The sequence below is a fragment of the Danio rerio genome, chromosome 13, assembly GCF_052040795.2.
Source record: "Danio rerio strain M-AB ecotype USA chromosome 13, GRCz13ab, whole genome shotgun sequence".
NCBI lineage: Eukaryota > Metazoa > Chordata > Actinopteri > Cypriniformes > Danionidae > Danio > Danio rerio.
The window spans coordinates 32,119,316-32,144,478 of NC_141033.1; the positions used below are offsets into that span (position 1 = coordinate 32,119,316).

A 25,163-nucleotide genomic window follows, 5' to 3' on the forward strand; every position below is an offset into this window, starting at 1 on the left:
GATTGTAAAAATGAAAGGACATGGGTTTAAAGGAAAGAAATGTGCCTGTTACTGTATTATATTTAGTAACATTTTACTGCATGGCATAAATTAATAATTAACAATAACGTTAACTCTGAAAATCTGCATTGAAACAATGAGAACTCTTAAAATCTCAATAAACAGCCAATTTTTACTTGAATTTTCAGTTTATTAAACTTGATGATGTTTTTTTTTATTTATACACCGTAAAAATGCAAATTTAATAACATTCTGGAGGAGCAAAATATATTAAACTAAAACAAACTGAAGTTCATGCCTATCACACTTTCTGTTTTGTGTGATAAGTTTGCACATATAAACTTTAAAATATTTGAAATTTAAAATGTCATTTTTAAAATGCAGGGAACATTGAGAACAGTTAAAGTTAGTAGGTGTGAAAAAAAAAACTGGCTGTATTTATTTATTTACTAATTATATCAGTGTTTCTCAACCACGTTCATGGAGGACCACCAACTCTACATATTTTCACTGTCTCCTTAACCCAACACACCTAATTCTGATCACCAGCTCGTAAGCAGAGCATGAAAGACCTGAAATGGGCATAACAGACAAAGGAAACATCCAAAACATGCAGTGTTGGTGGTCCTCCGGGAACGTGGTTGAGAAACACTGGATTATATTATTATATTTATATATATTTTTTTAAATCAAGTCAATTTTGGACTAACAGTAAAAAGTAATATTACATAAACGCAAATTCTGAATCAATTTAACTAGTAACTAAATCACAGTACAGTGTGTACTTAAGTTTTAAACAAATGTATCACGCAAAATACTTAACATTAAAATCAAAGACAGATTAAAAGCACCAAAGAAATAAAAGGAAGATTAAATAATTAAATATGCACATAACACACAAGTCCACCTAAACTCCTCTGGACAAGATTTGAATGGACCTGGCAACCATTAAAACAAATCCTTGTTTTAAACAAAGCACTGGACTCTGACCTTCAGCAATAATGAAGCCTGTTAGCTTCTCAAAATCCTTTAAAACATTCTACACTTGAAGCCTCACCATAATACAGTAAGGGTCAAAGGTGATGTCCTGCCTATTATGGCTCTCCATGTGTTTAAAATAGCACAAAATAAAGCCACAAGCAGAGCTCCAGTGGGCCACACAGTCACACAAATTCAGCGTTCATATTTCACGCATGCACACCGCACTGACCCTTCAAAACTCTTAGTCTTTGTTGCTGCTGGTTAATGAACAGATTAGTAGCGAAGGAGGAGGAGAGGTCAAGGCTAAACCCTTTAACAGGAGGGATAATCGGTGACAGGTGGATCCACACTTCTGGACTTCTGGACTATCGTGCTTGGTCTCCAAAAAGTCAAGGGGGCTTGAGGAGTTAACAATTTTTTTAAGCACTAAATTGGATACTTGTTGGCAATGTGCCTTCCCTTTGTGCGCATTGTCCAAGGCCATATTTACAAAACGGCGCGGCTGGATCTTCTGAAGCAGATTGCGCTGAATGGGACTCCCCTGGAAGATTGGAGGAGACACTCGAGAACAGGCGCACAATGAGAGCCAGGGTGCCAAAGGAGTGGGAGGTGGGGTGGCATTTGCGCCCGTTTTCATTCATTTCTTTAATATTCCACCGCAGGTTCTGCTTGAGAGAGACGCCCATTGTGAAGGGCTGAATGGGAGACTTTAGGAGTGTCTCTGCCTCCATTAATTAGGGCTCACTGACGCTTCCGCTCCCCGAGAGTCCGCCTCATTATGATTTCCTCACATTCTTTAGCACAACTTAACCCCATTCCTCTGCTCTGACATCAAAGAGGAGAAGAGGACAGACTCGCTCGCTGGCTCGGCTGCGCTTGCATACTGGGCATGTTTTATTTAGCCTTGGTGACCGGATTATTTGGAGAGTGGTACAGTAGGTTGGGTGAATTCTTAACAATCGCTAAATGTGGACTCTACATAAAGCAGATACACTCAAAAATTTTGCACCTTGTTCAAACTACTTATTTAAAATGAGTGGATTCAATACAATTCTTGAGGGTTTTTGTTTTGGCATAACTAAATTTACTAAAATTTTGTAAAAACAATTAATTTAACTTAGTTTATTTGTGGTGTAATAACATGGAGGAAGTGTGTGTAACCTGCATGTACACTGCTGTACACTGGAAAGAAATGTCTGCAAAATTCTGGCAAAAAATGTATGTGTGTTAAATTTAAACCAACAAATTACACTTAGTAATGTTCAACTTCATTTGTTTGTTTAAATTAGGCCCAAATTAATTGTTTATAAGCACTTAACTTACATTTTTGCAAATTCAAGGAATCATATTTTAATATTTTTTGTGTGTTTGTGTGTATTTGTGTGTTATTTACTGGGTTAGTGAAAAAGCACCACCATTGTGCTTTTATTTTAGCTTCAACAGTAGCAAAATGATATGCAGCCAAACCAAAATTCACTGTTCCACACAATTTATTGATGTTGTGCCAACACAAAACTACACTTTAAAATATTTATATTTTTTTGCTCATTCAAACATTCAATTTAAATTTACAACACAACAACACAATTGTGATTTCATTGGGGACAATTTAATTTTTTTATGTTCAATCCACATAAACTTGTAAAAGTGTAAAATTTTTGTGACACTGCATTTTTTTACAGTGTATTAACGATTCTTTAACATAAAAAAATTTGTCACTCAAAAATTTGGGGTGTTTATTCAGACACCTACAAGTTTTTCACATTATCACAGTTTATTCGCTATAGTTTAGGAAATGGTCATCTCTTTTTGATGTCAGACAGCTTTGATATAATGTAAAGTATGTAATGGAATATGATTAAAGATAATTCAGACAGCAGTTAGTGTAAAAATATGTACACATCTATCAGTACTCAATGATAGCATGTAGTCTTTGCTGTCAACCAAGTTAATGCAAACCTTAAATATTTTCCCAAATTTCATATTCCTTTTGGTTTTTAGTCCTCTGTATGAAGAATTTTAGTTTTTAATGTGTCACATTTTACTTTTGCTATTTTCACAAGAACTATACTACCCTGCGTATAATTATATATGATGATATCTGAATAATGTTTGTGTTGACTAAACAAACAAATGGTTTCATATTTAAGAATAAATGAAGTGAACCTATTACATGAAAATATCTCAGTAAATATCTAAAACAGTCACACATTACTTTGTAAAAGAAAAATGTATAGGGGCCCAATGATGTCACCCATACAATTAAATTAAAAGTAGATCTGTGCACTCAATCAAATCATAATATGCACCAGTGTCTGTTAATATTAAACTGTTGTTAAAATGTAAAGTCAGCATTTTAGTTTGAATTAATTGAGCAGTTTTATGTACTACATACTAAACACTTTTCTTTTGTATTACTAAAATAAATATAATCATTAAAATGGCGATCGGAACATTTTTATGGAAAAAATAAATAAATTGAAATTAAAAAGAAGGGGAAAAAAAAGATTATGAAACAAAAATGTCACAAATTTCATAGGGATTTAGCTTTTTCCAGAATATTTAGTAGTTTTTAAGTGAATAACTAAATTACAGGTTTCTTTTTAATCATTTGAATCATACAGTATGATTTCCTAAAAGCAACATTAGTCTACTGTAAGTAGATTGTAAAGACCCTTGGTGAAAATGAAAACAATGATCTACTTAATGACACTTAGGCAATTGATTTTGATGTACAGTACAGGGAATTGTGTTTTACATCATTACTAAAAAATAAGTAATGTAATGTTAATGTAATGTGTGCACTCTCAGGAATCAAGGTAAGAGATGTTCTTTTTCAAAAGCTCTACATTTTGGTTCCTACTAATGTCTAAGGGTACATATTAGTACCTAAAAATTCCAAAAGTTTACCATTTAAAACATTTAGGTAAAATTATATGCTTTTGAGGAACCAATATGGGCTCTTTTATTAGAAATGTGTATCTTTTGAAAAGGTACCACCCCAGCGACAGCTCTTGTACCTTTATTTCCGAGAGTGTTTTAATATAGCGTATTTATTGTGTAAAGCGATTCCCAATCATTAAGGAGTGGGGTGAGGGGGTTGGTTCTCTTACTAAAAATCAGACATATGAACTGTAGCTTAAATATTTAAAAATATTTCCAACAAGTCACTTCAACACATAATCTGAGAAAACCTTGAATGACACAGAGGGTTTATGTGTCCCAGTATTGTGTTCCAAATATTTTAATATACCTTTTTATTCATTCATTCATTTTCCGTCAACTTAATCTCTATTTCAGAGGTCACCACAGCGGAATGAACCACCAACTATTTCAGCATATGTTTTATGCAGCGGATGCCCTACCTATACACTCTCGCATTCACACACACTCACACACTACGGCCAATTTAGTTCCTTCAATTTACCCATACCGGATACTCATGCGAACACGGAGAGAACATGCAAACTCCACACAGGAATACCATAAATTATTTTAGATAGTATAATGTAACACAACATATTAAATTAAATACTTTATTTTACATAATCAAATGCTCGTCCATTGTAGCTCCTAGTAAAATAGAGCAGAATGCAAAATGTCCCTCGTTGCAAGGATGAGCAAAAAGAATCAATGAATGCATCCATGTGATTAATTCTGATTCTGTGCTGATCGCTCTCAAATATATGACACAGTTGAAATGACCCAGATATCTGGAATATCACAAACACACACACACACACACACAAAGACATAAACACATTCAGGAGAACTGACTGCAAAAAATAATGACAATTCATGACCTCAGGATCACGCAATGACACTCCATCTGTATGGTTATTAATGTGACAGTGCAAGTGTCACTTCCCATGGATAGGCCAGTGATACCAGGTTAATTCTGTTTACAAAGGGCTAAATGTTACATTACTTTCTGAGGGGGAAAATCAATACCTGCCCTTTCTTTTGTTATAACGTCTTTTTGAAAATCGATAAGGCTCACTACAAAGACATTTTTTGAGATGCTAGTGGGATACAGGTCATTGAAAATTGAATATATATGTAGAGTGATAAATTTCGTCCCAGCGAGGCGACGGCATGAACACATAATCAGCTGAAGGAGTTTGCAGACTAAGCTTGGAAAAGGACTTGGCAGGAGAGGCTTTGTTAAGAACGGTGGACGTTTTTTTTTTTTTTTTTTTAAAGCTATGTTTGTTGTTTTAACTTAGACTGTTAATTTAGATGAACATGATGTAGGACAACGACTTATTGTGGATGGAGCCTATAAAATGCAGTTATATGATCCAAAACTGCAAGATGTTGAGGCAAAAATAATCTTATATGTGAATCATTCGTTCATTTTCCTTTGGCTTAGTCCCTTTATTAATCAGGGGTCGCCACAGCGTAATGAACCGCCAACCTATCCAGCAAATGCCCTTCCAGCCACAACCCAACACAGGGAATCACCCATACACTCTTGGATTCACACGCATACACTACGGCCAATTTAGCTTATTCAATTCACCTATAGCACATGTCTTTGGACTGGGGTGGAAACCGGAGCAAACACGGAGAGAACATGCAAACTCCACACAGAAATGGCACCTGACCCAGCCAGGACTCGAACCAGCAACCTTCTTGCTGTGAGGTAAACGTGCTACGTACAGCACCATCATTACACCCCTTGTTTGTTTATTATTAAAATAATAAAAACAGTTAACAATGAGTTTGATGTTGCACGAGGTACGTACACTAAATAAAATACTTTTCTTACATATAGTTTTTGTCTTGTTTCTAATCCAAATATAAAAATCTCCTAAATCACCAAGTGTTTTCTAGACAAGTAAAAAATTTATATTATTTTACTTATCCCATCGACAGATTATTTAGCTAATTTTTGTGGAAAAACTCAATAATTCGGACTTAAATTGGCTGACATTTTTACTTGTCTAGAAAATGCTTCTTGATGAAGGAATTTTTAGATATTTCGACTAAAAAAATAAGACAAAAACCCTTTTGCAGTGTAATGGTGTACATCAACATGCGATATGATTCAGTCATTCATTTTCTTTTCTTAGTCCCTTTATAAATCTGGGGTCACCACAGTGGAATGAACCACCAACTTATCTAGCTTATGTTTTACGCAGCGGATGCCCTTCATGCAACCCATCATTAGGAAACATCCATACACACCCACTCACACACTCACTCACACACAAACACTATGGACAATTTAGCTTACCCGATTTACCTACACCACATGTTTTTGGACTTGTAGGGGAAACCGGAGCACCCAGAGGAAACCCACACCAACATGGGGAGAGCATGCAAACTCCACACAAAACTGCCAACTGACACAGCCAGGGCTCGAACCAGTGACCTTCTTGCTGTGAGACGACTGTGCTACCAACTGCGCCATTGTGCTACCCAGATGAGATATGATATCAATACTTAATATGAAATAGGTAAAAATATTTTAAAAATTCAGTGATTTTGATTCAAATAGATTAAATAGAATATCTATTAATGCATCGATATTAAAATATAATGTGCCTTATTTACAAAATGAGTTAACTCACAAATGCAACCAAAGGATATAATACAAACATTAAAGCAAACAGATATCATCCACAGCAAATAATAATAATAATAATAATAATGAAAAAAACACTTTCTAAATTTTTTATCTATTTTTGAAAAGTAATACATAAAAAAAAAATAAAAAGTCCATTATTCTTTGCTGTTGCACATCATCAAACAATGCATGCATGCAGATGGTGTGGTGAGTAAACAAGAATACCAGAATATGTACTGAAATTTGACGAGTGTCAAAATAAAAGTGCATCTTAAACAAAACTTATGGAGGTATCAATATTTTAGGCAAATAATCCACACATCACCCCTAACACAAGTAGGCATGGGATGATAATTGTTTTCAAGGCATACTACGGTTTGGAAAAGTCAAGGTTTTAAAACCGCCAACATTTTCTACTATACCGGTTCTACAGTATATGTAAGATTTTTATTTAACTTATTTTTGTTGTTGTTTATTATAACGTCATTATCTCCAGCAGAAAAGATCTCTGAAGATGCGGTCTTAACTTGTAAAGACATCTGCGTTTTTGAAACTAGCGAAGACAGCAGAAGTTAATGAATCATTTGAATTATTTAGCATTACATGTTTACTGTTCCAAAATGTTTTAAATGTTTCTTAAATAAAAAATATTATGTTCAAAGGGGGAAAAGAGTTTTTTGTTTGTTTGTTTTTTTACCCAGACTTTTAAAAAGAAGACATTTTAGAGCAGTAATCACAATACCGTGATATTTTTATCCAAGGTTATCATACTGTCAGAATCTTATACCGGCCCATACCTAAACATAGACATAAAAAACTGTTTGTAGTTTGTTTGAACTGCTTAACAGGACTACTTAACAGTTTTATGTTTAATCCAATTAAAGTTGTAAAAAATAATAGTTTAACTTTATTCCTTCATGTTGTCCCAACACAAATCGATTGTATGGAACCCTGCATTTTTTACAGTGAGAGCTGTTTTTGCCCTGAATAGTACGCATGACAATAATTTTATACAGCTCAGTAGATAAAAATCTGATATATTTGAAACAAATACAACTATTTCTAAAGTTTTTTCTTTAAAGTCTATTAAATGTTATTGAAAAAACATCAATTAATGGCATAACATAAATGAATTATTTTGGAATTTCACAAACAAACTTAATATGCTGTCAATTAGATGAACTGACAGTGCTAGTTTTGACATTCAGCAACAAGTCACAAATAAAACTTGAACATCCCGAAAAGGCAACTGATGCCATTTGCACACCAAACCAAAGATAAAATACCACCTATCTGTGCTTGCCGCTCAACACAGCTGTTTTCCCTTACAAAAACACACCAGAGTATTGACCTTAAAGTCGGCTTTCCTATTGCCGGGGCACAAATAAACGTGCAAACACGACCCGGGGTGCATTTGAGCACTCGACCCCGGGCCTCCATTTGTGCTGGAATTCACTTTGCCTCATTAGTTGCACACTTTCTTAGTTTTTAACAATGCCTTTGCTTGAGTCCTCCCAGCAGAAATCTTCTCTGTCGATATTTTGCAGAGCCGGGAGCAGTTTGGGAGAGCAGAGAGGGTTTTTCCTCTCCCCCTTTCTACCCCTCTCCTAACTGGTTTAAGACTTGTAATTATCTCTTGCTGGGGGAGGCTGTAAATTGGATTAAAGTGGTGAGTCTCAGCTGAGTGAATTACCTCCATCTCCCCACTTGGTGGGCCAGGCCTGATAAACGTGCAGGGGGAACGGATTTGGATTCAGCCTTCGCATTCATGGCTTCCTCGTGGAAAGAAATGAAATTTTCCGACAGAAGGGGCCGGTGTGCCGCTGGTATCTGTTCGCGTCGTGTTTCATCTGCTTCTGCTCTTCCAGAAATGCAATTACCTGCGTTATCGGCGGCTAAATGGTCACAGCTTGGCACAGAAGTCTGTCTACCTGCTCAAGCCACCTGACTGTACTATTTTACATGGCACTCTTCTACTGACAGTGGGTATGCACAGTTACACTGCTTAGTTTGACCATCAAAATATAAAAGAGCTGTGGGGTGAGCTAAAGTTATATAGTAGTAAAAACAAAACGCATTTCTCAAGACAAAAGAAATGCCAAAATAAACACAAAATAACAATATACAACAAAGAATTGCTGTTCAGAATTTCTTTTCACAAAGCTACATTTATATCATTAAAACAGCAATACAGACATATTCAGTAATATAAAAAAATATGAATATATAATAGCTGTTTTTTATTTAAAAAATAAAACTCCATTTTCAGTGGCCATTACTCAAATATTTAATAATACTGATTTCAAATGTTTGAACAGTGGTGAATAGAGTATTCAGTTATGTATACACACACTTTTTTTCAACTGATTTATTTGTTTCTATGAATTCTCATTCACAACATGGTAACCATGGGATTGTAGTGCCAGTTAAAAGGGTTATTTAGGGTTATTAACGGATATTTAACATATTTGGTACTGAATAATATTTACAAATATACAAGGTATACAATGCTCAGCATTTATGAGTACACACATTTTGAAAATGAATATTTTTATCCTTTTCTCAGAGAATATGGGTAATATATACTGGTGCATTTGAACATAACTGATTCATTAAACATAAATGTTTAATAAAGTAATATTTTAGTCACGTAACATCTTTAGAAATGGAAAGATAATACATTTTAATTTATGTAAGATATTAAGAGAAAAAAATTACAACCTACAAAATGTCAACTAAATTGTACATATTTTTTTGTTTCTCTTGATTTTTGCTATTTTTGAAACTTTTATTTAATGCTTTTCCTTAACATATACTGTACATGTGGCCTACTAATTTTTAAAGCATTATTGTAAGTTATTTTGTTATATAAGCTACAGATTTGGCTTCAGTATTGACTAATCTAATGTATATGCACAAAAATAATACTGTAAAGCATCCTATAAAAAATATTACTTTAAATGAGAGATACTCATATTTGCTGAGCACTGTAAATATGCAATTAAATAATAAATGCAAACAATTATTTGTGTTGAACATATTATTAAAAAGTACTTAATAGGAAAGACTGGTCCATAATAAAATCTATAAAAAAAAAAAAAATCAAACTATTTATTATTACAGAAAAAATAATAATAATAATGATGAATATTATTATTTTTTATTATTGAAAAATACTTTATAATTTCTGATCAAATATCATTGTTAAATAAATGTATCAACACTTTGAATTAATAAATATACAATCTTGCTGACATTAATCTTTTGAATAGATTAATAGAATATAAAAATACATGCATTTGCTAAATACTTATTAAAAACAAATTAATAAATAAATAATAATCATTTTAATAATAACACTAAGTTACAATAAAATAAAAATAAATAAACATAAAATATACGAAACCAATCATTGGTTACTTGTGAAAGGCACTGACTGGAAAAGTGACTTCTGAAGCATTTAGGAGAAAAATAAGTTTGCATTTACGATCTGGATCGGATTTAAAATCCAAAATTACTTGACAGTGGCTTTTCATTTTTATCCAACCCTACAAAAGAAAGGAATGCTATTCTAATTCCTTTCCCTTATTACAGAGTTACTGGCCGGTTTCCATTTAACAAGTTGCTGGAATCTAGTATAAGTGAAATTCTCATGACAAAAAGTTTGTTAATTCCCATCGGGCCCGAATGAATAATGCTGATAGAGGGCAAGCTCATTTTTAAAGAAAGAATAGGTGATTTGGTTGGAGTAGTGGGACCTGGGAGTGAGTGATAGGTCACTCTCTGTGATTGTAAAATTGTAATCCTGGTGTGAAATGCCTTTAAGTCTTTAAGGACAGCATGGACTCTGGAGCGTGAAATAGTAAATCTATGTTTCTGAGAGCTGTGAGCCTCCAGTATAACTGCAAGAGTCACTCACAGTCTTTGCCAGCTGCTCCATTTACATCAACCTGCCTATTCGCATGCCCAAACACTACCATAACAAATTTAGGACAATTATTCAATACCTGAAAGATAAAGCTATGGTCAATTTTACACTGTGTCTGCGTACGAAGAGTTTAAAAGACAATATGGTTTGAATTTGTATTTTATGCGACTGTGTCTTCAAATTTATTTATTTATTTTTTGGAGTCTGTGCCAGCAGAGGGAGCAACATATTAATATCACTAGATTAAGAATTTTTAAATGTATATATAGAGAGAAATATAGAGAGGCAAGAATGTCTTCAAGTCTTTTATTCTATTCTTTTTTTTATTTTATTCTTTTTTTAAACTACAACTACTTTCCATTCTTTTTCCAGTTTTTAAGCTTTTTTATTAAAGGCTTTAAAAATGTGTCCAATGCAAATAATTGGCATGATTAGAACTTTGCAATTTATATATTTATTTGCCTTTGTTTAAGTTTAAGTACACACGCACACAAAAATGTTTCAAAGATGATTCCCAAGTTAAAGGTGCAGTATAATTGTCTTCAGAAACATTTTTTGTTGAGCTGGTTGAAAGTCTCTTCACATTCCAATAGTGATGATTAAAGTAAATGATCTAAATGTATTTATATGTATTTTTATATTCTGGGTAAGGCATAAGTCTAAAAAAAATGTTCATCCAATCAAATATTGTCGGGTCAACATTTCTCATAATTCAGATAAGTAGCCTAAACTGTCTGTCACCAAATGTAGATTTGAACAACTGCGCACCTGTTCACGCAGACTCACTGATGCGTGTTCACGTTGGCCACGATCACGTAGACACGAGTGTCAGTGCTATAAAAAACAAATGCTCAATCCATTTATTCACTTTCTTTTCGGCTTAGTCCCATTATTAATACGGGGTTGCCACAGTGGAATGAACCGCCAACTTATTCAGCATGTTTTTACGCAGCTGATGCTCTTCCAGCTGCAACCCATCTCTGAGAAACAACCACACACACTCATTCACACTCATCCACTACGGACAATTTTAGCCCCCCCAATTCACCTGTACCACATGTCTTTGGACTGTGGGGGAAACCAGAGCACCTGGAGGAAATCCACACGAACGCAGGGAGAACATGCAAACTCCACACAGAAATGCCAACTGACACAGCCGAGGCTCGAACCACTTTTTACTTTCACCTACTGCACCTTAAAGTCATTGTAAACAATTTATTTGGGCTAAATTTAAACAAACAAATTAAGTAGAAAATTTCTTAATATAAATTATTTGTTTAAATTCAATCCATGTAAATTGTTTGCAACAATTTTGCAGACATTTTTTGTCAATGTATTTAAAAGATAATACTGTTCAACAGTTGGGGTTGGAGAAATATTTATCTATTTATTTGTTTGTTTGTTTGTTTGTTTATTTATTTATTTATTAAACAAAATATATTTAGCAAGGAAATTTGATTCTAAAAAATGTATTTTATAAAAATCAATATTTATTTATTATTTTTATCATTATTACACATGCATATTTCTATATGAAACATTATAACAACGTTACATAAATGAGTGTTATGACATATTGTCAGTAAAATTCTGGTAAATTTCTCTGTAAATATAAAATGAATTCAAATTTGACACTGTGACACTTGCCACAGCTGCAGTGCTCAGCATAATTGAGCGCACCGCAGTTTGAAAATGAATATTTTTATCCATTTCTCAGTAAATAAATATGCAATGAATTTTGGTGCATTTAAACAAAATAGACTTATTAAACAGATATATTTATTAAAATAATATTTAAGTCACCAAACATATTTAGAAATTGAAAGATAATACAATCAAATTAAAGCAAAATATTGCAAAAATAATTAAAACCTACAAAATTTCAACAAATGAAAAAAAAAATTCTTGCTTCTCTTGACTTTTCCTCTTTTTTTAAATTTGTATTCAATATTTATATAACATGTCATTTTAAGTGTGCAAGTTTTTGGACTGTTATCGTAAGTCATTTTGTTAAATAAGCTCCAGATTTGGCTTCAGTACTGACTAATCTAATGTATATACACAAAAATAATACTGTATAGCTTCCTTTTAAAAATACGAATTTGAAAGATAGATTTGTAAGGCATGTACTTTTAAATGCTGAGTATGCATTTAAAGTAAATTAAATATATGGAAAATAATTATGTTCATCCTACAGTACAACACATATACCATACGGTTAAAAAAGTAGAATTTTACAATAAAGTTTGTTAGTTAAGGTTAGTTGATGTACTTACTAACATGAACTAAAATGAGCAAATACATGTACAGCATTTATTAATCTTCAACATTTACTAATGCATTATTAAAATACAAATGCATGTTGTTAACATTAGTAAATGCACCGTGAGTAAATAAACTAATAATGAACAACTTTATTTTCATTAACATAAATGAATACTGTAATTTATGTATTGTTCATTGTTTGTTCATGTTAGTAAATGCATTCATTGACAAAAAAGCTAATAAAACCTCATTGTAAAGTGTTCCCAAAAAGTGTAATGAAACAAAGCTTTAACTCTGAATGTGGAAAAAAAGAAATAAAAGGGGGAGAGAGGGAGATAAAGAAGACTTCCAGCAACTAACTTTTAGTGTTTTTTTGCAAAGCCGATTACTCTTATTTGATATTTCATGCTACATTGAAGGATAAGTACTGCTCTAGGGTAGAGACACCAGCGAGCAATTCATTTCGAGAGTCTCTCACACACACACACACACACACACACACACACACACACACACACACACACACACACACACACACACACATACACACACACACACACACACACACACACACACACACACACACACACACACACACACACACACACACACACACACACACACACATACACTCACACACAGGCTTTCTGCAGAAAATATTTGCCTCTTTGAGACATGCAGTGGCAGATGACAGAAAACCAAAGAGATTATGAGCGTGTTTTTTCCTCTTACTAAAAATGTCAATGTTCTTCAAAGGATCAGTGGTTCGTATGTGTTTCAAAGGGCATATTTGCTTCATAATACCCAGAAAGCTATTACATCCTCTATCATAAATTATTCAGGATGTTTTCTTTAAATAAAACTGCTTGTACGTTTATCAAAGGAAAGCAATATCATACATATCAAATCTCTACGAGTGCCAATAATGAACAGCTACAATCTAAAACATGCAAGCTTATTAACTCAAATTGGGTAAAATATGGACAAACCCTATTTGGTTTTGTCCACATATGACCCAAAATTTGGATGAAACAACCCAGTATTTTTTAAAGCTCACTTGCAAGCTCGTCAGATCAAATATGAATTGATTTGCAACATTCTTTTTCATAAAGGTTTGGCTTGGATTTCGTTTGAAGAGGGTAGGTTTTGATGAGCGTCTCTCTTTCTCTGTTCAGCTGTTGAAATATATGTTGGGGAGTGTTAATTGTGGGAGATTCTTTGCCACAGTGGGAGCTTTGGCCTGTCACTCAGCATGTTTGTGTAAGATACAGGCTGTTTGGAAACCTCCTCTGTGCTAATTCATTTATTATTACCCCGGTGAAATATAGTCCAGGAAAAATGTGAGGGTCGCTCTGAACATCATGCCAGAGATTTTCTTCTGTTTAAATTAGTGTAATGAGTAATATAAATCAGATGTTCTCTAGGGGAAAAAAAAGATAACTTTTTAAATTAAACACAACAATCACTCAACATGTGAAGAAAAAAGTTACATTAAATTATGCTGCTTTTACTTTGATTTAGATTTTTTTTTTTTCATATAAAAAGACATGGGTTAGCTGTCATAGCAAAGTTTTTAAAAAGTTATAACTCAGCTTAAAACTAGCAACAGTTATGTATGCTGCTATCACACATCTAAAAAAATGACCAAAATATTGGCTTAACATTTTTAAACTTTGCATGGTTCTTTTTTTTTTGTTATTTGTTTAAAAGATGGACTAAAAATTGACGTTTTTGTTTGCATTTTTGAAAGCATGTTGTCAAAACAACCCCTGTTCACACAAATCCAAGAAATTCATCTGCAATCAAGGTCCAGTAGTCCGCCATTGTTGTTTTGGTATTCAAGCTCTCACTCATGCCTACACTTTAAAACCCAACAGTAAACTATCAAATGAAATGAGTGTAGATAACTCAATTTACAGAAAGTTAATTCTACTCATTTGAAAAGAGTTTTGAACTCAGTGTAGAAGGTACGAGTTAATTAAATACCTTATTACTTCAACTTAAAAGGAGCAAGTTCAAAGTACTCATATACTGTAGATTAGTTGTTTTTTTTGTTTTTTTGTTTTTAAATCAAATGGTTTGTAGCAATCGGTTTTCTCAAATGGTTTGAGTTGCCTTAATTTATTAGGTTTCACAGTACTCAGTTGCTTTGAGCTCTTCATTTATTGTGTTTTACCGTGCTCAGACTGCTTCATTTACTCAAATGGATTAAGTTCACAGAATTCATTAGTATTAGTTATTTAATGTAAATGGTTTGTTGCAATCGGGTTCCTCAAATGGTTTGAGTTACCTTAACTTTTTGGGTTTTACAATGTACAGATTTACCAAATAATGAATGTGATGTAATGTGATACTCTCTCTAGTTTACAAGGTGACTACAAAAATCATGCTGCCTTCATTTTTTTTTTTTAAATTGAATTAAATTAACTTTTCTAATCTCAACTAGGGCTGCATGACTGCATGATACTGACATTGCGATATTTTGTTTTTTTAACGATATATATTGTGATATGAATACCATTTCACTACATGGCTTCAACCACTGAAACACTAACCACTGAGCCACCGTGCCGCCCTGTGTAGTCTTCATTGTACAAATAATTCAGTTGAGTATTCTTCATTTAAGTAACAAATGTTGTACAATTTGGTGGCCGGATGCTTTAAATTGTCTTGAAATGCCTTAGAAAACACATTCAAATGATAAAGACTCACTCTGTTATAGTTACATTTTGTAATGACTCCACAAATCTCAAGTATTCTCAATTGTTGTGCTGATCAACTATAATCCCTCAACACTGCATATCCAGCAATGTGACCTTTGCGGACATACACATTGCGATATCGATGCTGAAACGATATATTGTGCATCCCTATCAACTACTTCACTCAAACTGGCCAGTGTTGCCACTTTTGGAATTTTTCCAGCCCAAAAGTTGTGTGAAACCCGCCAAAACGAAAAAAAAAAAAAAAAAAGCTCAAAAAACTAAATTAATAGTTTATTTTAGTTTTTTTTAAAGATTTATATTTGGCCTTTTTGCCTTTATCAATGTCCCAGAGTCTGGATTTGAACTCGGGATGCCTTGAAGTACTACTGCACCATATGTCAGCATCCTATTGTCTAACTGTCATAATTTTTAACCATACAGCAACGAACACCATAGAACCACAACATAACCAGGCCTCATCAAAGCACTGCAAAATTCTTTTGAACATAAGCTTGTCAATCAGACAACGCTTCTGTTTGTTCTTGCTGTCAAATGCGAGAAAAATGATAGATAAAAGTTTCATGATAAACCGCTGTGAGTTTAACTGCAGGCGATTCGTGATGCGCGTGCATATGAAGAGGAGTCTGATTTGTCCAGCAGTCTAATTTTGTACTGTAATACTGAAATTTTGATACAGTTTTTCTTCATCTCCTCATCTCACATGGGCCCATGTGGTTTGCGCTATACACTGATCAATATTAACTGAATGGAGTAGGAGCACACAGTTATGTTTTGTTGAATAAGTTGTATATAAAAGTTATGTTTCAAAACCACCCAAATTTTTTTAATCCGCCTATTTCATTTTTTTCCCCGCACAACTGAATTCAAAACCGCCCAATCTGGCAACACTGAAACTGACAAAAGATTTTAATTTAAACTCTGTATAACTTAAAACATTTAGGCACTAAACACCAAAAGTCAGTAACATAAAAACATTGGATGACCTGACTTTTTCTCAAATCAATTTTAACAGAGTAATAATGTTTGCACTCTTCTTCCAAAAGTTAAGATTTTCACAACTGAATTTGCTCATTTATGTCTAGTACTAGAATCCATCAAAAATAAATAAATAAATGAATAAATAAATAATAAATAAATTGACTCAAATAACATTAGTATTTCGGGTAACACTTTATTTTGATGGTCCATTTGAGTATTAGTACATTGTCAGCTTAATATCTGCTGATACTAATCAGATATTTACCTGACTATAAGAAACTTTGCAACTACATGTCAACTTACACTAACCCTAACCCCAATATAGCAGTCTACATATATTCTAATGAGAATTTGTTGGCATGTAGAAGCAATGTAACTTAAATTCAACAAACGGACCATCAAAATAAAGTGTGACCGTATTTTTATCTATTTTTCATACAAAAAACAAATAAATAAATATTCTACACAACTTGATCTAAGTTAGCTAAGCTCCTGCATGCAAAAACAACATGAAGCATGACTAAAATAGATGGCTGAGGCTTGTGCTGAAAGTCCATCACAGTAGTTGTGCGAGACCGGCAAATGAGTGCGTGTTTTCCCGCTGCTCAGAAGACAGTGGTGGTAAAGCTCTTTCATCTTTAATTTCCTGCTGTGTCATCTATAGGGACAGATCAAACAGGGGACAAAGTGTCCCTCCATGCTCTTCTATTACAGATAATCACCCCCCTCCCTCCGCTCTTATCTCCTCACTTCCTCTCCCTTTTGCCCCCTCCCGAGGACCCTCCCGCAAGGTGGAGGGAGAAAAAAAATTTGATAAAAGATAATTACATCCCCCTCCTGCAAACATTTAGGGAGATCTGTCAATAGCTAGCAGTTGGGGTTTATTGCAAACGCAAGAAAGGCAATTTGCTCCACAAACACCACAGGAATCTGGAATTCTGAGACACTACAAATACAGGATTTTTGGATCCATGTGCAGCACCCAGTGATTTCTGCACTGAAGGAAAATGTGGCTGGAATCACAGAATCCAACAATAATTTGATGTATAACCTGGAATTTGGGTAAATTTGGATGAATGAATCAAAAGTAGTGCTAATCAGATCTACCCAATCAATAATATCAGCAACAATTATGCTGAAAGACACAATTTAAATATGAGATTTGCACATTCTGTGTGTCTTTGTGAATGAACAATGCTGTTTTGTTTACTACACATATAATGGTACACGCATAATGCTCATGGTGCGGTCATTTAAATAGTAGTTTTACTATTTAAGGCCATAAACACATGATCTTAATTTACAGAGCTACCTTCATACCTTCTACATGGAAGCTCACATTGTTTTTAGGACAATCCATCGATATAAAGTCTGGTTTTATTGTATTCATTGTTAATGGTTTCAAAGGAGCTAATCATGTTGTGCATGAAAATAAATGTTTACTACTCTAGCTTATATAATGTTGAATATAATGCAAGAGGAAATCAGATAATGACAAATGTCTCATTTTATCAGTAAAAAAAAAGTCTAATATTGTTGTCAATGGCAAATGACACGCATATGTCTCAAACACAATAATTAAGCTTGAAAATTATAAATAGTTGTATTCTGATGTCATCACTTTAATGTGCATTAACAAACAAAACTAATTTAAAGTCTGTTCAATTCCACCATTCCAAGTCTTTACACAATTAACATTTTAACCAACAGAAGGTCAAATATAATTATTGTTTTTTTTACCATATAATTAAAAATAACAATAATGATAACCTATTCATATCAACCTTTACTTTACATCTCTAATACAGAATCCATACATGCATACAAAATCGTGATCTGGATTTTAAGCAAAAAAAAATTTGATTATACACGTTTCAGTAATAACAGCAGACTATTTATCTCAGACAATCGCAGATCAATTTTTTACATAAATGAAACTTGTATCAGAGCTACAGTGAGGGTTTGTCAGTGGTGGATGATTGCTTAGCAAAAACTGATTCCACAAGAGTATGATTTTTAGAAGCATGTGGAAATTTGTAAAGAAACATGTAGTTTTAGACACATTGTCACCTTGGAATTATAAGGTTCTATCTGCGTTCTGAATGATTTTGAGATATTGAACTTCAAAGTTTTTGCATTCTACAGCAAACATTATGCGTGTAACATTTGTTTTTTTAATAAAAAGTCTTAAAATGTAAACAACTTATTAAAAAAACATCCTATAATGTAAATAAGTTTAATAAGAATACGTCAATATCTCAGTTTCGACAAAAATGTCAGATAGAACCTTATAATTCTAAGGTGACGATATGTAAACAGACCCTAATACTTACATTTTGTTTATACATAAACTGTTATTTAATTGAACATGTTCCAGGATTTCAATTTAGTTGACATGGTTTTTGATAACTAAATTGCATTTCATCTAACAAAAAAAAGATTTCATAAAGCTCTACAGACAGTGAGGAGTGGCACAAGAGGAGAGCATGTTGGGTAGGAAAGAGGGTGTTGTTCATCACTAACTGAGATAATGAAAGACATAATGAAACAGAGGGTATCCAAAATGACTCTTCACTTTGCCGCCGAAGCCCTCAATCCTACTCTGTCACATGGCAGTCCTCCCTCTCTGCTTGTTTTTGATCTTGAAATGCTCGTAAAGGTAATGACAACAAATTAAGGATGAAGGTGAGTGATCACAATGTGTCCAGCCCTCCCCAGCTGGCCCTTTCACACGTCTGAAACGAGATGCGTCTCTCTGACTTGCTCCAAAACCGCCTTGTGTTGGGTCACCCTGGGTGAGAAAACTTACAGGCCAAGATCCAAAGAATCTTCCCTGAAACAAGCATTTGAATTGAAATGAGGAGTTGTTTAACAAACAGAATCACGAAAATATTTTCAGTCAGCCCTGTTAGCCGACCCAAGTAGAATCTGGGTGTTCTGAATTCCAAGAGACTTTGTGCAACTTTGTTCTATGTTTGTTCATTTGTTGAATTTTACTACTATAGAACTTTCACTAGATCCATCATGGAAATGTTACTAGTATGAGAAAACAGATATTGGATAAAAAAAAAATATTTGTGCAAACATTTTCTAATTTAATTATTTTAAACAAGTTACATTTTCAAGATTCGGTAGAAATGTATTTTTTTCAACACATTTAGTTTTAACTCTTTTAAAATAACTGATTTATTTTATCTTTGTCATGATGACATTAAATAATATTTTACTGGATATTTTTCAAGACACTTCTATACAGCTTAAAGTGACATTTGAAGGCTTTACTGGGTTAATTAGGTTAAATAGGCAAGTTAGGGTAATTAGACAAGTTATTGTATAACGATGGTTTGTTTTGTATAAATCGAAAGAGCCTACCGAAAGGGGCTAATAATTTGGACCTTACAGTGGTCTTCAAACTTAAAAAACATTTATTTCATCCATACATTTAGAACAGTATTACCCAATTAAAACAATATTGACGCATTAATATTAATGTATAAAACAATTATTCAAACACAAATACATTTCATCAAAATCAACAAATCTTATGCATATCTATGTAAACTCGAAAATAACAATTGATTTTAACCAGTTCAAAATGGGAGTGGAATTAAGCACAAGCTTATTGCAGAATTTGATGATTTTTTATGAATAAAACAACACAATAATAATTATAACTATGTAGTTATTCATATTATAAACTCTTGCAGTCTGAGGGACAACACATCTATTTACTGCATTTTATGATTAAAAAAATATTTTAAATTTATCAATAGATAATTCCTGTAAATAAATATTAATATGTATAGCTATAAAGTGTTTTAAGACTTGGCTTACAGATATGGAGAAAGTGCAGCTCCAGAGACTGGCAGACCTTTGATGAAAAAAAAAAAATCCACACAATGTCATCTTTCATATCATTCGATATCGATAAATATTGAATATTTTAACAATACATTTAGGAATATTAGGATATTTTATTTAACCACTTTATTTTAATTTACCAACATTACTAAGGCAAATAGTTTTAATAGTCAAAAACAAAAATTAATTGATTCATTTTCTTTTCGGCTGAGTCCCTTTATTAATCAGGGGTTGCCACAGCGAAATGAACTGCCAACTTATCCAGTATATGTGTTACATAGTGGATGCCCTTCCAGCTGCAACCCATATTTAAATAAAATCTCTTTATAATAAAATAAACATGAAAGTGTTAAAGAGACTCTTAAACTTAATAAACAAAATGTTACAATGTGTGTGCAATGGTAAATGTAGATCAACATCTGTAAGGTGTGAATAATAATTATACAGTAAACCTCAAACTCTGTAAACAAAACAAATTATGATCATTAAATGTGAGCTTTCAAGTAAAGGAACCAGCCATCATCATTCAAATACATTCTGCGACATCACAAATCGTGTTAGATGACTACATTACCTACTAGTCTGAAAAATCTTTCAGATGGGAAGCTAGAGAAAAGTTCAGATTTTTTTTATCTAGGTGTACCTGGAAATGCACGCGTGTCACGAGTGCGCCGATTGCACACCATGTGAGGGGCATGCAAGTCGCATGCCTCCATTTGAAATGACAAACTTACACCTTACGCTTACACCTTACGCTTACTGACATTGCTTCCAAGGCATGCGCTCAGCAGCCACATTTTAATAAAACTATGGCTTTCATACCAAACTTTTTTATTGTTATTAACAATGGTGTTCAGTCAATACGCCATATTAATAAGCCACAGCCATATCACCCTGCAGCCCAAGACCGGCTGCCAAGACCGGCAGCCCTGAAGCTAAGCAGGGCTGAGTCTGGTCAGTACCTGAATGGGAGACCACATGGAAAGCTAGGTTGCTGATAAAAGTGGTGGTAGTGAGGCCAGCAGGGGGCGCTCAACCTGTGGTCTGTGCGAGTCCTAATACCCCAGTAAAAGTGAAGGGGACACTATACTGTCAGTGTGCGCTGTTTTTTGGATGAGACATTAAACCGAGTTCCTGACTCTCTGTGGTCATTAAAAATCTCATGGACCTTCTCGTAAAGAGTAGGGGTGTAACCCCGGTGTCCTGGCCAAAGTCCCTCAATAGACCCTTGCGATCATGGCCTCCCAATTATCCCCAATCCACCAAATTGGCTCTATCACTGTACCTTCATTCCACCAATAGCTGGTGTGTGGTGAGCGCACTGGCACCATTGTCCTGTGGCTGCCGTCGCATCATATAAGTGGATGCTGCACACTGGCGGTGGTGTGGAGAGACCACCCCCCCTCCCCTAATGATTGTGAAGTGCTTTAGGTGTATGGCCTTCCACAATAAATGCGCTATATAAATACACATTACATTAAAATAAAAATTGATACCGATTTTATCGCCCAGCCCTAAGGAAAAACTTACATTAATTTTTAAAATGTACATAATTATTCCATGAATTAATGCACATCTTCAATTTGCATTAAAACCTATAAGCCTAATAAGTGAAAACTTTTTTGAATGAATATTGTCACTATTAACGTCTCTTAAATTAATTGGTCAAATAAATAATGTACATTTATATTCCTTACATTAGTAATGGGACATTTTTAAATAAACTGTGCAGAGCATTCATGCATATATGCAGTTTCAGACCAAATAGGTCCAATATGCAGTACATGTCACACAAAGAATGCGGGTCAATTATGATTAGAGATCAAAAATGAAGATGATAATTACGTCCATATTAACCTTCAGGTGTAATCAGTGCATTCAACATCTTGGCCACTAAAAGGCTCTTCACCTTTAGAGTCGTTCACTGTTTATGCTTTAAAATGGCTGTGTTGTCAACTCTCCCCATCACACGTTTTTAATGGGCCATTCAAATGATTCATGTCAATCAAACATCTGCTAAACTGTCCGCATGTCACAGACGGCACCTGTTGACCTCTGAATGACCTCCACAGGTACGAACGCTGGCGTCCCCCGGGTCACACCAGAGCCCGAAAAACACTAAACGATACGTCTCGAAAAACTACTCTACTTCGACTTCATTTCCTTCCACCCCCACCCCATCCTTTTCACCCTCCTTCAATAAAGCACCCAAAAATCTTGCACAGGGGACAGAGAGGTGAAATTTCTCTCATCCAAATGGATTGCAATTTCCCTCCATTTAGCACCTGAAGGTAATTAGCTTGAAGAGATTGCAGAGTGAGCAACACGTTCATGGAACATTAACTCTTGCACATTCTCCAGTTGCAGGGAATTAATAGGAAAGATTAAAGTTTAAAGAGAGCAAATGCCATTACCGCACAAACCACCTCTCAGTGGCTATAAGCAGCTCTCGCTAAGCCAAACTCACCACTTCTCCTCCCTTTTCTCAAAATAAGTTGACATTAAGACTGCAGAGAATAACATAATATCAGCCTAAATGACTGTGAGCGTGTGTGTGTGTTCGCACGTGCAGGATTGTGTGTGTGTATGTGTGTGTGTGTGCACGCAAGAGAACAGGTCCAATAGCCTGCAGCCTCATTTTTCCTCCCTAACAGCTTTTTGCATGCTTTCTCAGTTCTAGGACACATTTTGCTAATTAGCACCTTGGCATTCGTTAATCTGGCCAGCATGCTGAGTAAATGTACATGCAAATCCAATTTCATAAAGGTCTTCATGGTAAATTATCAAGCTCAGTAACACAGATCTTCTTAATTAAACTCTTTATTCTATATTTCCTGCTCTTTTTATGCGCTTGTTGTGCTTTAAAGGAGGTTAAATTCCCATTTTATCCGTATCCATGTTGGCGTATCAATACTCTTCATTGCTGGCAGATAAACACTTATTTGCCCACACATTCGTCAATCTCTCGATCACAAGAGGAGCTTGGCAATGAATTTTTAGAGGCCATCCCACTCCCCAGATTCAATCATAGGCTAAAAAATTCAGAGCGAGAGAGAGGGGGAAAAAATGAAATTGAGACATGGTAGAATTTATTGCCCAGAAAATTCCATTCTACTATCTGATTTGAAAAGTCCAGTCCTCCTAGCTTCAGAAAATCTATTTTCCACATTTTAATACCCCACGTAACAGTCTTCATAATTCATTCGAGTGTGTTAAGCGCAGTTTTATTAGATCTGAAACAAATTTTGGTGGGGGATCCTATAGGTCATTAACCATGGAGTAATTTTATCCTTGTTTCCCTAATGATGCCATAATGGTGAGTGAATTTCTTAACTAAAGACCAAAGAACATTTTGAAGGTCAGCTTCATCTGCAAGCTCCTTCAAGCGCTTCTCGGAGAGATTGGAAAAGTCGGAGATTTTTGAAGAGTCATTAATAACGCTAAAGCTGAAAGCCTATTTGCGTTCTCGCTTTCTACCTTTTAATTTCATACCCTTTTTTCTCCCCTCCCGCTCTCTTTCTCTCCCTCTCTCTTCTCCTCTGTTCTCCCGGTTGCCCTCATGCAGAAAAAATGGAGTGCTGAGTGTGGGGGCAAAAATGGCAGCCCAGTGACATACAGATCCCAGATGTGATGCCGCCATAATTTAAATTTTATGCCTTTGTTATCACTTTAATCATTTTCTTTATTCGTTTTGTTTCACTGGTCGGAGAGAGACACCTGATAGGGTAAAATACCAAGGGAACAATTTTTATTTGGAATGTGGTACAGAGTCTAATTAGAATTTGAATTTTGCTGAGGCTTGAAATGGCCGGTGCTTTATCCTGATCGCCTTAGATATTGTTCCAAGTCAATCATTTGTCACTGCACAGCATGCTGGGAAGGTTCTGCTAATCAACTCTATTTCTTCCACGTTTTTTTGCTGCACTGGCATTTTTGTCATTTAGGCTTTATAAGAGCGGCAATAGAACACATTCATGTTCTCAGGTTCTTGGTTTGGCTCAGTGTGCGGAGTGTCTTTTCACAGGGTTGTCGTACTGAATGTAGTAGCAAATGACTTGAGAGTTTAAAAATTAGGTTATACATAAATAAAGGATGCTTAATTAGCAATAAATTAATTGAAGCCTTTTCTGGGTAAACTCTTTTTAATTGGACTTTTTAATGTGTAAGTACCAACAAGGTAAACAATCTAAATGCAATTTTAGCTACTATTTCAAAATGTTTTGTTGTCAGTTTAACAAGTGTTTTGATGCTTATCGAATCATATAAAACAACTAAATTCCTTTAAAAAGAAAAAAAAAACTTATTAAAACTTAAATTATTAAAACTTCTTGGAATGTCCATTAAAAACAAAATTATACAGCATTCGATTACAATTATGTTTGCAAACATGACCTAAAATTACTAGTCACCAAGTGCCAAATGTGAGCAAAGATTGGTGTTGGCAAGTATGTTGTTCAACAATTTGCTGGCAGCATTTGTATTCATTCTAATTCTAATGCCTGAATATGCAATGACTTTTTTATCCCAAAATGTGTGAATATAAAATCGGTGCATTTACAGTATATAAATGTAATCGGATCAAAATCTCATGAGAAGCTTCAGTTTTGGAGATTCTATTATTCATAGATACATTTAAATTACTACAATTTATAAAATTTTATGTCATTTAATTATTTATTTTTATAAAATGTTTGTTATAATAATAGTAATTCTAAAAATAACAATAACGATAATAATAATAATAATAATAATAATAATAATAATAATAATAATAATAATAATAATAATAATAATAATATTATTATTATTAATATTAATATTAATATTGTTATTATTAGCATTACAATTAATG

The 25,163-nt window shown here is 34.0% G+C and overlaps 1 protein-coding gene and 1 long non-coding RNA gene across 7 annotated transcripts in view; one reads left to right on the plus strand and one right to left on the minus strand.

The window, feature by feature from the left end:
- The window catches only part of cdhr1a (cadherin-related family member 1a), a 221,458-nt gene that overhangs the window by 89,436 nt on the left and 106,859 nt on the right, over nucleotides 1–25,163 (minus strand). The window lies entirely within an intron of this gene.
- On the plus strand, nucleotides 1,322–9,641 carry LOC147834226 (uncharacterized). The gene is made up of 3 exons (XR_015506063.1): nucleotides 1,322–1,590; nucleotides 6,257–6,443; nucleotides 8,101–9,641. It is a non-coding gene; the product is annotated as an uncharacterized LOC147834226 (long non-coding RNA).